Source organism: Aedes albopictus, chromosome 1 (genome assembly GCF_035046485.1).
Source record: "Aedes albopictus strain Foshan chromosome 1, AalbF5, whole genome shotgun sequence".
Taxonomy (NCBI): Eukaryota; Metazoa; Arthropoda; class Insecta; order Diptera; family Culicidae; genus Aedes; species Aedes albopictus.
Window position 1 is genome coordinate 43,535,891 of NC_085136.1, and position 12,340 is coordinate 43,548,230.

General features: G+C 34.7%; 1 protein-coding gene across 2 annotated transcripts in view; it reads right to left on the reverse strand.

Annotated features, from left to right (window-relative positions):
* The window catches only part of LOC115256380 (octopamine receptor 2), a 242,856-nt gene extending 230,804 nt beyond the window's left edge, over positions 1-12,052 (reverse strand). For both annotated transcript variants that reach the window (XR_003892593.2, XM_029854770.2), the window contains exon 1: positions 11,525-12,052. The gene's annotated coding sequence lies outside the window, so the exon portion shown is untranslated. The remainder of the gene's footprint in view (positions 1-11,524) is intronic.
* Positions 12,053-12,340: the final 288 nt, after the last annotated feature.

Consider the following 12,340-nt stretch of genomic DNA (forward strand, 5'->3'; position numbering starts at 1 on the left):
TCCACTAATCGATTAAATTTTAATCGATAACTGCCTTGCTCGATTAATCTGATAATCGATTATTTGGTTCGATTATTTTATCGATTAGTAAAAAAACTCATGGCATTTTAGACTATCCACTAACTCCATTTATCCGAGATCGATGGGATAGATCGTTTGGTAACTTTTTTCCTTGTAAATAATTCATAATTAATCAAACGCAAGGTCATTTTCAAAGTTGACAAAAATATTGCAATTCATTAAAGACTATTTGAAAATTCTACGAGAATCGCTCTCCAGCTCATAATCTTACCCAAAGATTTATTATTGAATTTAAAAAAAAAAACACTACACCCCGATTTTTTCAAATATTTCTCCCCGGAAATTCCCTAGAGACATCTTCCGGAATTCAGACATCTCCCAGAAATATTCTTCTGATATCTGGCAATCTTTTCCAGAAATTTTCCTTTATATAAATAAATTTATAAATCAGTAAATCAATTAATTAATAAAAAATAAATAAATCAATAAATATACAAATGAATTAATAAATAAATTAATAAATATAAGAATGATAAAATAAATGAATCATCAAAAAATTAAATGATTAAATAAATTAATTTGAAATTAAATACATACAAAAATAAACAAATCAATCAATCAATAAGTGAACAGAAAAATATATAAGGGAAAAAAATATATGAATAAATTGAATAAATAGATTAATAAATAATGAAAAGAAGAAATGCATAAATTAATGAAAAAATAAATACAAAACTTACAGGGATTCCGACCAAAATTATTCCTGGAATTCTTTCCGGAATTATTTCAGTAGCATCTTTCAGAATATTTCTAATGATTTTTTCCTGAATTCTTTCAGGAATTCCCTTCGGAATTTTTTAAGAGATTCCTTTCCAAATTCTTCCAAAGACTTCTTCTAAATATCTTCCAGAGAAGTCCCCCGGAATTCTTCCAGAGATTTATCATGGAATTTTAAATAGCTACATCCCGGTTTTTTTTACAATTATTTCTCCCTGGAAATTCCCTAGGGACATCTTCCGGAACTCAGACACCTCACTGAAATCTTCGTCTGATATCTGGCATATTTTTCCACAAATTTCTCTTTTCTACTTTATTGGCTTGGCTTTGTTCCTAAGCTCTCCTGGAGTCTCCACTAGAAAATTTCTCATTGATTCTTCTTGAAACTATTCCAGGGACTTCTACTGAAATTCTCCTCCTCAGAATTGCTCCCTGGACTTCCCCAGGAAACTTTCTCCAAGCATTGCAGCTGGTATTTTTTTTAACAATTTTCTTCCGTCGTCCATTAATTCTTCCCAGAATTATTCCAGATGAATATCTGAAAATCTCCCAAAATTCATAAGGCAATTCCTAACGGAAGTATTACATGGAATTTACGGAATTTTTCTCAGAGTTCCTCCCACAACTCAACCGGGAACTTGTACCGGAATTCTTACACGAAATCTTGCTGAAACTATTATAGTTCCATCTTCCAATAATCCTAATAAGATACCTTTCAGAATTCTTTCAAAAATTTCTAACGAAATTCTTCCCAGGTTTTCTCCTGGAATCCTCAAAAGGGTTCCTTCCGGATTTTTTCTCAAATTTTATCTTGAATTTTTAAACATAGATTCTGCCAAAACTCTTCCACAACTATTTTCCCTCAATTCTTTCAGAGATGTTTTTGAAGCTCTTCTAGGGTTTGCTTTCGTACCTAATTCCACGAATTTATTCCGGAATTGCTTACAGAATTCTCTCCGAAATTTTAGGGGCTTCTTCCGGAGATGGCTTCAAGGGTTCTTGCTGAAGTTATTCCAGAGAATGCTCTCGGAATGCTTCCTGTATTTTTTTTTTCAAAAATATTCGAAAGAACTTTCATAGCATCTCTCATCTTCCGAAAAGGTTCCCGATATTTATTTTGGAATTTTCTCAATGATTTACCCCCTTGGGGATGAACCTGCCTCCGGCAGAAAATCCCCATAATAAAGAGTTATTAATTAAAGATTTACCCGGTATTCTTGTACAGATTTCAGCTCAAGTTCTTCCAAGAATTCCTCTCGAAGGTTTTCCAAGTTTACCAAGGTTTCTTCCAAGGATTTCTGCTCGAAGTTCTTGTAAAGATTCTAACTCGAAATTCTCCTGGAATATACCCCTTTTTTCTAGAGATTTATTTCGGATTCAATATTAAACAGGGAATTAACCCAGCGATTTTAAATCCGAGAAGTCTTTCAAGAACACTGTACGACTTTTACATGACAATTTCTCAAAAAGCCTTACTTGGAAAATGTTCTAAGATTCTTCTCGGGATATTTCTAAGAACTTCTCCCGGTATTCTTAGAGAATTTCCTGTCGAGTTTCTTCTCTCAAATATTCCATTGTATTCTTCCAGAGTTTTCTCCAGGAATTTTCCATAAAAAAAATGAAGCCTTCCGGTGTTTTTGTTTCTATAAATTATTCCCTGATTTTTACATAGATTCATTCACAATTCTTCGCGGAATATTTCCAAGTTTTTTTTTCAATAATTATTCTTGAGTTCCCTTTTACTATTCTTTCAGGCATTTGTTTTCCTTGTTTTTTTTCTCTGATTTTTCCCGGAATTCTTTCATGGATTTCTCTCGCCATGCTCTCTAGGACGCTTTTCGCAATTTTCCCATTGTGGATTCTTGGAATTATATCAGTGAATTCATTCAGTTAATTCCCCGCATTCTTCGGGTATTTCTTCCGGATTCTAGCTAAGGATTTTTTTTACAATATTTTCAAAGTTTGCTTCCCGATTTTTGTAGGTATTTTCCCAGATTTTTTTCTATGTATACCATCGCAAATTCGTTCCGTGATTTCTAAAAGAATTCCTCTAGTGATACCTTCCGAATTACCCACAGAGACTCTGGATTGATTTTTTTTCCTTTTCTTTTTTCATTTTCCCAATATTTTTAGGCAGTTATCTCTATTTAAATCTACAAGATTTTTTCCCAAAATTCTTCAAGAGATTCTCTCAGAAATATTCTAAACATTTTTCTATAAATGTTCAGAGGTTTTCAGGATTTAGCTCCCCCTAACATTCTTCTAAGGATTTTTGCGGAATTCTTTAAAAATTTCTCTAAAAATACATCCAGTGACTCACTTTGAAATTATCACAGAAAATGCTTCCGGAATTCTTCTGTGGGTTATCTTTGGAACTCTCTTGTAAACATTTCTTCTAGAACTTTTTCAAGCATTTATCCTAGAAATCTCGTAAAGATTCATCCCGGATTTATGTGTCAAAATTAATCCGGAATTATAACATTTGTGCTTTTGGAATTTCTCAAAAAGTTCTTCACAATAATTTTCCGTAGATTTCTTTTTAAAATTCTCCCATAGATTCCTACCATTCGGAATTCTTTTAGGATCATCTTCCGGAATTATTCAAAGAACTTCTCCCAGAGTTTTTCATATTAATAATCCTAGAATATTTTCAGAGGCATTTACCGAAAATCTTCTACAGATTTCTGATGAACTTTTTTCATGATTTTCCCCTAGAGTTTTTCCAATGCTTTTTACGACATTGTACCAAGATTTTCCATATGCTCTAACCGGAATTCTCCTAAATGTTTGTTCCAGATTTCTTTCCTGAAGTCCTTCTAGAATTCTTTCGGCAAATCTTCAAGAATTGCTTTGGGAATCTTCCCAAGGATTCCTACCGGAATTCTTTCAAGTATTCCTCAAAATCCTCCAAACTGGCTCGGCCGTTCTGCTGCTGGCGGTTCGTTGCTTACTCACACATGCACAGTTTCGAAAATTATCGGAACATATTTTCAATTTATGATATTTTAATGAACTCAACATATATATACATAAAAAAGATGAATTCATTATTAGTGAAATTTCGAAAAAATCCACAGCTCAGGTGAGATTTAAACTCTCGACCCTTATTCGCTAGACAAATGCTTTTCCAACTAAGCTACCGAGCCAATTAATGACACGGCATTTTAGTTGTCATAAGATAATTTAAACAGGGTGGCCACAGACTCGGGAAATTCGGGAAATGCAGGAAAAAGTCGGGAATTTAAATTCATTGGGAAAAATGCGGGAATAAGTCGGGAATTTGATTTATGATCGGGATTTTTTAAATGATGTGTAACGCCTGCAAAATGTAAACCCAAACCTAGATTTAGCACTTAATTCAGTCCAGATTCTAACACAACTTCATTATAATACCATACTACAATATTCTCCTTCACATTCTCACACAGAAATTTCAAAATGCAAATATTTGATAATGAGCATTGGTTTCTGTGTTACGAGTGATTTCCTTTTTGATAGAGATTGTCCAGATGGGGATGACAGATTTGTATTATCCGGATGCTGAAGTCAACAATTAAATCCTAAATTTTGGCACAAATATATTAGTGAGATTGTCTAAACAGCGTAAACCGTTGAAATATTATCCTGATTGACCGTCGTGGTCAGCTTTGATCAATCTTTGATTATTCCGTTCACAATTCCATGAAACATATTGCATGGCACAATTCAACGACCAGAATATCAGTTACGCAGTTATTTAATTTGTTTAGGGAATCCCCTTACTATAAATCACAATTTGGTAAAATTATGATTTGAAATTATAATTGAACTATGATTTGAAAAAAAAAAGAAAAAAAAACCAGAAAACGTATCAAAATATTGCAGAACATAAGAATTTTAGTGGAACAATGTTCTGAATGATTTGCGAAAAAATTCGTCTTCAAATAAGTTAAAAGAAAATCGTGTTAAGTACTGTTCCTTTGAATTCCACTAAGAATTTGCATCCTTTGACCGATACGTATGTCGACCTCAGCTGTAAGGTCATCTTCAATGTCTTGTACTTGACTCGACTCAGTCAGTCGAGTCAAGTACAAGACACTGAAGACGACCTTACAGTTGAGGTCGAAATACGTATCGGTCAAAGGATGCAAATTCTTAGCGGAATTCAAAGGAACAGTACTTAACACGATTTTCTTTTTACTTACAGATATTCTCCTAACAAGCCCAGGTTAATCATCAACGTCTTCACAATTTTTCCTCGTTATTTTCACTAGAAATGTATATGAATTACATTGAAAATTCTACACGGAATTTTACCAGGAATAAATTCATTGATTTTCTGAAGAATATTTCACAGCGCAATTTGTCGAGAAATCCTGTTCGAATATTATCGAGGAATCGTGTAGATTTGCAGGGTATCTACTGCCTGAAAAAACTAGGAAACCTTGAAAATCTGGCATTATCAGATAAAAAAAAATGTGAGCTGGACAATTCTGGAATTCTGGTGGTATTAATGAATATGATTGGGATATCAATGATTTTTTTTAAATTTTCTGGTTTGCACGAACGTTTTTTAAATTTAAAATTTAATTTTAAGCGGCTGTATTTTATTGCATGAATTATTTTGAAATATTTATTATACCTAGTAAATTGTAAATAAAGAAAATAAAATGCACAAATAGCGCGAACTTTGACGAAAATTTCTGTAGTAGTTCCTTGTGATACCATTTTAGGATTGTTTGCCGAAATATCTGGATAAGTTAAGGGCCTAGTTTCAAATAATGTTTCTAACTAAACTTTTTGAAACAATTCTTAAATTTGTTATTGAAGGATATGTCAAAATTATTGCTTTTTCAACGGTATTTCTAGCGGAATTTCTGAATGAGTTAATAGAAAAACTTCCTGCCATCATAGGAGCGGCATTTTTTATACTTTTGGGAAAAAAACTAATGCCATTAGGAATTCAGTCGTTCTGTAGAGGAATGTTTGACCTATTTTTTAACGCGAATCTGAAGAATTGCTCTCGCTTTTTGAAGCTATTCATAGGAGCACTTCCGTATGATTTTCTGGTGAGAATTGTTAATGAAATCTTGAAAGTCAAAAGACATCTACTTGTGCTAAAGCTTGCTGGAGGTTTATTCTATCATATACACTTTGATAATTATAAATATCCAATGTATTTCGAGTGATTCACATGGTGTTCCCTTGTAATGTTAACTTTCAAAATAAAATCACACTGGGTGTTAAATAATGCGCACACATGAAAGAGGTGATTACATGAGAGACTAACGTCAAATCACATAACATAAGTGGAACTTCATAGTCAGAGCGAAGGAAAAAGTTGTATCCTTTTCCAGCACGCGAAACTGTTATATCTCTCATAAAAGGCGTCGAACTGTCATTTATTTTGGTAAACAAAAAACATCTGATCCAATCAGTATTCCAGTTTTGGTAAAGAATACAGGAACGAAGATTGGCATCAGAGATATGCGCAAAACTAGCTGCTGGATATCCACTTTTTCATTTTGTCATAAATTCATTGAAATCTTCGAAATAACACATCCACGTTTCACACATTGATCTCCTTTTATATTTAAAGCTATAAAACGTATTTTTGACTTGAGTTTACAAAGTTTTATTACAATTTATGTCTTATTTTAGATTTCCACGTGCTGCTAGTCTAGATCTATGAGGTCTTTGTTTCACTTCACAGCAACGAAAAATGGTATACATGTTGAAAAATGGTATAGCAATAATGTTATAATGCATTTGACATTTCGATGCCCTGTATACCAGCGTACGAACTCGGAAAGGCATCAACTTTTTGAGCCAGAGTTCCACTTATGTTATGTGCTCTCATCCACTCTCCGACGAGACCATTCCTCTGTTCGAATCATTGATCATTTGGTACAATGTGTAAGTTTTCCTGTTCGTCAAAGCCAATGGAGGCCAATGTCGACGAGTTCGGATTGATCCGCGTCGGTGGAAGAATCAGAAATGCCGAACGTCTTCAGCGCCAAACATTCATCCGCCAGGTTAAACACAGTTCAAGCCAGCAAAACTTTAATCCATGATGGTCCACAGGATGCAGATGGCTGTAAATGTTGGCTTTGTGATTATAGTTTTTATTACGATGAACAAAAAAATACCTTCGCTCTAGCTCCAACTGTCCAAATGTCATGGGCAAAAATGTTTGGCTAACGACCAGTAGGCGATTATTTGTCTATGTATGGCAAATAGCGGCTAAATATTTTCCCTTACTTATTTGGCCAAACTTATTTGGTCATTACATTATTCGTCAAATATATTTGACAAAAAATGACAAATATTTGCTCAATTGACAAACAGTCAAATGGGTACTTTATATCGCTCAGCACTGCATGAACTCTTCATTAGTCTATTCTGTAAATATAACAATATCATATTCGCCAATTTGTGTACAAAAAAAAATCAGTGGCTTGTAGAGTTGTGAAAGTTTTGAAACCGGCTGATTTAGGGATAAAGCGGGAAAAATGAATCCCTTCCCGAGGTCTGCACAGGATGAAACCACCACCATTCGATTTATCGGCCCATTTTCCATGGAAAATGCATCAGTTTGAGTTTCAAAACCGGCGTCTTCTAAATAAGGGGCTGTTCATAAACCACGTGGTCATTTTTTCCTAGATTTTAGACCCCCCCTCCCCCACCGTGGTCTTGCGTGGTTTCAGGCTGACACCTCCCCCCCTCCCCGGGGTGACCACGTGGTTCTTTTATATGCGTTTTTTTTTGGCAAAATACATAAAAAATAACAACAATACAGTAACAGCATAGTGTATCATTGTGCTTGCCACACAAAATACGCATTTATGCAAGGCAAACAAAGAATGCAATGCACTTCAATTAATAATAAAAATACTAGTTTGGAGAGAGACAAGACAAATTCCTGCGGCCAAAGAAAAAAATACGTCTTAAATTTCACTACAAGAAAGTAGCTGGAATTTCTACAAGGATGACAGACAGCCTCAAAAAAAGGAGGCAGCTTTTGAAAAATTTAAACGAGAGATCTGCAAAAAGATAAACTTTCAATAAATGATCTGTAAAGATTTTGTCTGATTTGGTGATCAGCCACGTTAGCTGGAGATGTTCAGTAGTATCATAATAGTTGGGTAGACTTTATCATCAATAAAATCACCCGAATTTTTCCTTTCCTGAATCTATGTATTCATATTATTTTGTTTCTGCTAGAAGAGAAATATGTGACATAGAATTTTAGGTAAACTGGACCTTGTACCTGACCTGACCTTGTGAACATGTACTTAAATTAGCTAGGATTATGCAACTTTCAAGTATTCTTAAGAAAAAAGCGGAAAGGTATGCAAAATTAAAGTAAAAGTTTCTCTGAATTTTCTCATTAATCTGTATTTTGTACAATACTTAAAAAAAAACTCGCTTTTTGTACTCTGCATTAGCGTGGTACTAGCGGTGTACAGTGGTTCCGTTTGTTCAGGGAAGCGGTCATAAATCATTTTCTTCGATTTTTGAAGGGAAGAATCATTTTTAATGACCAGAAATAGCATGTTATAACCAAAAAAGGATATTCCACTACGTTTTCATGTTAATCACTTGAAAAATATTAACTTTGGACATTTTTATTTATGATAATGAAATTATCATTATAAAAGCTTTATTTTGCATAGAAATCAGTAATCAAATAATTTTAACTATTATGAAGAGTGGGTCGAATTATATCAGTTTCTGCTAAGTATAACAAGTTAAAACATGTATCACATGACAGTATCATAATAGATTCTTGTGAATAGTATCAGTATTAGCATTAAAATTGTAATTTTATTAGCAGGTTTTATTTCTGCTGTAATAAAACAATATATGAAACTAGAGACTTTTCCTCAGAAATAAGGTAGTTTTCATTGTTGAAATACAGAAAAATCATCACAAATCGAATTAGTATGTATAACTACAGTGTCAAATTATCAATAGTAAAAAAATTTAAACAATAGAGCAATAGTGCAATTACAGAATCAATTAATTCTTCTATTGCAAAATTTTAAACAAATATTCGGGATCATTTCACATTACGTGCGTAAAAGGAAATTTTAAAACCATAAATACAATGCTTTACACCGTTATATATCATACGATTCACGATTCATGGGTCTGCGTTTTGAAAAAGATTAAAGTATTTGCAGTCGTTTTTGTTTCTAGCAATTGCTTTGCAACTGCTATCCAGTAATGAAGTACGTGGAATTTTAATCAAAGATAGCTCTAACCCAATAAACGAAATATATACAAATATCGCTCTACATTGCTTAATATTCGACAGAGTGCCTGCAATAGTATCAAAGAAATCAATTCAAATATTAAGATTTAACGTAAATAAATTGATCAAATATTTAGATTTGGGAAGAGGTTATGAAGAATTATCTATATATATAAAAATGAGTTTCCGTCTGTCTGTCTGTCTGTCTGTCTGTCTGTCTGTCTGTCTGTCTGACCGCTATGGATGCGGAAACTACTGAACCGATCGGTGTGAAATTTTGTGTGTGGGTATTTTTGGGACCGGGAAAGGTTCTTAGCTTGGTGTGAGACCTCTCCGGTCTCTGGAACGGGGGGCTCCCATACAAATGACCTTGCGGGGAACGTCCCTATGGAGCTGCACGTCAAAAAACACAGTAGGCAGGCAGTACGACGTTTGCCGGGACAGCTAGTGTCTAATAAATAGTAATCTAAGAACATATTTACTCCTTCTTCTCCCAGCACTACAGATTTAGGTACCGTAGTCCGGGGTCAAATTGATCACGTTAAAACAACTTTTGCGCATAACATCAGTGGCAATTCAAATATTGCTGAAAGAATTTCTGTAAAACCAGTACCCAGTGGATCTCCATGGAACCATGTGTTAGAATTTTGTTTAACAAACTTAAACTTTAAGTTAAATAACTCCAAAAATAAAAAAAGAAAATGGAAGTGCCACTTTGGGGCGAAATTGATCAGTATACAATTAAGCATCGGCTGGAAAGGAAAATTTCCTTCTCCGCTTAATTTTGCTCTTCTAAAACCGAATAAAAAGTTTAAAATCTTATAACTAGTAAATTTCATACTTTAAATTCAAAATTAAATTTTAAAATTTCCCCTTAAACGCTTAAAGGTAGGCAATTTCATTTGAAATAAGAGATTTCTATTACAATAAATGACTACTTCGTTATGAAATGAACTTTTTTTAACTGTTTCATGTTCAGATTAGCTACATAACTTCCCAACCGAGGCTCCACAAAAATATTAAAACAGAGAATTTACGAGAAGTCCAATTAGCAATCGATTTAGTAGCAATGATTTCAGCTAAATGAGAAATACATTGCAAATTCCTAAAAAATGAGGCAAAACTAACTTTTTTTCTATGAAAATAAAAGTCTACAATCATCTCTAGACATCTGCGAGTTAGATGACGTAGAAAGTTTAAGATCATTACGACGCTTCAGAGTTCCTAGTATGGAATTACAATGTAGTACCCGAATGATCAATTTGACCCCGGTTTACGGTACTGGATGGATTTTGAGGAAATTTTGTCAATGTTAGCAGTAAATGCAAAATTTCTTATCAAATTGAACAATTGCAAAGGTTAGTTTTGACAAGACCAAATGAAAATGGTTGTTATGCAATTACTCATACCTCAAGCCATACCTCCAGAACTTTATTTTTTCATAATTAAAAAAAAAATACAAAGTTTGTTTTAAAATAAAATATTCCTCAAGTATTGTAAAAAACATTGAAATATCTCCTGTAAAAATTTCAGTTATTTTGTTCGCATTTTAGGCAGTTACAGAAGGACAAGTATATATATAAGTTTGTAGTTATTTTATAATGTATTTTTATAAAAGGAACGGATAACTTCCAATACATCCTGCAAACTTATATGCAGCTACAACCTTCACAGATTGATTCGCCTACTCAAATCTGATCATTTGATAGCTGACGGTTGATTAAATGTGGTTAAGAACATGTTTGAAATGTTATATGAATTTTCATTATGTATGTATTCTATGGGTAAATTATGTGCCTATTACTCACAGCCCCATTAGTCCAAAAACATCCATTTCCACTTTTTGGTGCTTTGGATTTGAAAGATAAACATGTATTCTGATGTTCTGCGTTGAAAAACATTTGAAAATCCACTCGGTTTTGTTATACGAAGGCGCGGTGTACAACTCAAAATTCATGTAATTTTCCGGCAAATTTTGAGGATGTGAAATTGCATAACAGTACCCACGCTCTCAAGCAAAATATGCAACAGAAAAATACATAAAAATGGTTTTTCTGCATTCTTGGGAACATCATTGATTTATAAAAAATATACAAACTCATGAATTAGAAAATCAATTTTTCGATTTTTGGCCTATAGTGGTACCACTGTGCGGTGGTAGCCAACCGCGCGACTGACGGAAGGCTAAACTGCACTAAATGTTTTTATTCTCAATGCTCGACCTTTCCCTATGTTATTTTGTTTTTCTTAAGATACGGACTTTAAATGGACATCACAATTTTTCATGCTGTGAACAGGAAAAATCAACTTAGTCAGTCGAATAAAAACTGATTTTATGCTTTTGGAACAGACAGGAAAAATAAAATACCAAATAAAAAACCACGTGGTTTGGTCGCAAAGAAAAAGCTGCCTACGCTAGTGACAATGAAGACATGTACATGGACCACTGAATTCCTTCGCAGCAGGTATTCTAATGCTGCAATAGCTCACCTATTTCTCCGCAATCTTCGGTGATGCAATTTTATTGTGGTATTCCAAGTACTGTTGTGTTCCCGGAAGGATTCATCCACACTGGTTTTCTCTCTTGTGTTTCTTCAGGTTAACATTCGCATAGACACACACATTCACTGACACATTCCGAGCATCGATGCACTGCTGCAGCGTCTTGTCGATGGATACGAGAAAATGGTAATTGATTTTTTTTTCTCTCTTAACGGTCTGATTGAACTTGAGCTATTGGCATTTCTACGTATTCCCCACACAGCAACGGAGCACGTCCTCTTCAGGATGATGTATCACCACAGCATTCAATAATGGGCTTCGAATTGCCTTCTTCCGAGATCTGTAATGCTTTGCACGTGTATCCGTATTAAAGCCAAATGTGAATTTCAACATCCAACAGGAAGTATCCTTCAAAGTAATCCTATTGTTCGGTTATAATCCTGGGAGCTTACTAGGGGCACCGCACTACAGTACTGTTCCAGAGCACCGGACAATTTCCGCGACCGAACGCACCGACGGCTGAACGCAGACTGATGATAACAGCCTCCCGTGGTAGTCCAGGATGCTGCCTGCCATCCTTCGTTCGGGAACGAAGATTCAACAGTTGCCCATCCGGTCGGGCGGGCGTCGCGTTGCATTCGACGGCCGTTCCCGGTCTCTGATGGCCGCCCGAACGCTCTGATGGAAGCACGTGCTCATTCGGCGCCGGCGCCTGCAAGGTCAACGAAAGTGAAAGACGCTCTCACTCTCGGCAACGCTGATGGCGGCGACGGCGACGTCAGCCAGTCAACCAACCAGCCAGCC